General features: G+C 33.7%; 1 long non-coding RNA gene across 1 annotated transcript; it reads right to left on the bottom strand.

Moving 5' to 3' along the window:
* Nucleotides 1–277: 277 nt before the first annotated feature.
* LOC141661671 (uncharacterized) lies at nucleotides 278–1,373 on the bottom strand. The gene is made up of 3 exons (XR_012550083.1): nucleotides 1,073–1,373; nucleotides 778–945; nucleotides 278–550 (listed from the first exon to the last, which is right to left on the bottom strand). It is a non-coding gene; the product is annotated as an uncharacterized LOC141661671 (long non-coding RNA).
* Between the last annotated feature and the right edge of the window lie 202 nt (nucleotides 1,374–1,575).

Below are 1,575 nucleotides of genomic sequence, written 5' to 3'. Positions count from 1 at the left end.
AGTGATCAATTTTTTGTGTAAAAATTATGTTCCACGCATAAAGATATTATGAACGCCGATTAAGTGGACATAAGTGGACAACCAACGCAATAGAGCCATTCATTATAATTTACTATATATGTGAAGTGTCTGTTAATACCTAAACCCAACGTATATAAGCGACAGTTCGCTGTTCGCTATAGAACATACGTAAAAAGTGCAAAACGGAAAATCGTCCTTCTGTTAGTCAACTCAAGTTGCAAGTATATATATTGGGTTAGACCAAAATTCGATACATGTAAAATAAAGGCCAGATAATTAAAGAATTCAGTAATAAATACTATATCATTGTATATTATCAAAAAAGTCAACCGAAAATTTACCAAATTTAATGAAAACCAAAAAAAAAATTACATTTGTTTTGGACAAGCGAACACCTAGTTTTAGCGCAGTGAAATATTATTAAGACTAGAAGAATTGAATTGTCCGATTCCAATATGAGTCAAATGCTCTACATTTGTTGGAGCTCCTATCACCAGTTCCTCTTCCTCATCTTCCTCATATTTAGATACTGCATATATAATAAATAACACGAAGCATCGTCACAGTTATATAAAAATGTTTTCTTAGGATGAAATCATACTTAGGAGGACCACTAATTATAATTAAAGAAAAACGGATTGTTAGTAAAGCATATAGAAAAGTAAGTAATCAGAGTTTTATATATACAGGGTGCCGTCAAGCGAGGTAAAATAAAAATAGGTAATTACTGTATAAGTTGAAGGCGATGGGACGTACCAAAAACTTGAGAAAAGGTTTTGGAACTCTTTTGGATAAGTTTGTGTATACCACCAGCAATATTATAACTACTGGCCTTGCCAAAAGATTCATCATCTCTTGTTGAATTCTTCTTCTTCATGGAAATCTGCCGCAATAAGCTGCTCTTTTCAGCTTTTTCTTGTTTTTCTGCACAAATGACATCGATTTAATGCGTTTGAGACATACTATATATATATATAATCTTGCATAGTAATTTGATCATAAAAATACAAAGATTAAATAACAAAGATGAATAAAGAGCTAGCGTACGTACTTGAGATGAGATCAGAAGAGGGTTGTGGTTTAGGTTTAGGTTTAGGTTTGATAGAGGAGGAGTGGGGATTTAAAACATCAAGAGTGGAAGAACAACCCATTAATATTGGAATTACTACCATGCCATCCCTCATCCCTGTCATAATCTCTCTCTCTCTCTCGTTTATAGGTCTATAGCAGCAACAATATATACACGTACATGCAATATGTGTATATATATACATGTACACAGAGGGTAACTGGACACGTATTATAAAAGAAGGAAAATGCTAGGGGATGAAACTTTGATAGCAAGAAAGAATTATAGTTTCCCAGAATAAAATTGTAAAACTTAAAGGACAACCCAAGTTTGGTAGGGGTCATTACGACATCATCGTGGGGGTGGGTTGGGTTGGGTCATGGGTGATAGTTGCACATTATGCCCACATAAAGTTTCCTTTTTTTTCTTTGCTTGTGAATTCCTTTTTTTCTCTCTTGTTTTTAAAATATATTTGCCTCTGTCAC

This window comes from Apium graveolens, chromosome 5 (genome assembly GCF_009905375.1).
Source record: "Apium graveolens cultivar Ventura chromosome 5, ASM990537v1, whole genome shotgun sequence".
Taxonomy (NCBI): domain Eukaryota; kingdom Viridiplantae; phylum Streptophyta; class Magnoliopsida; order Apiales; family Apiaceae; genus Apium; species Apium graveolens.
Note: the sequence above shows the minus strand (reverse complement) of the source record. Positions and strands in the feature narration are given on the sequence as shown.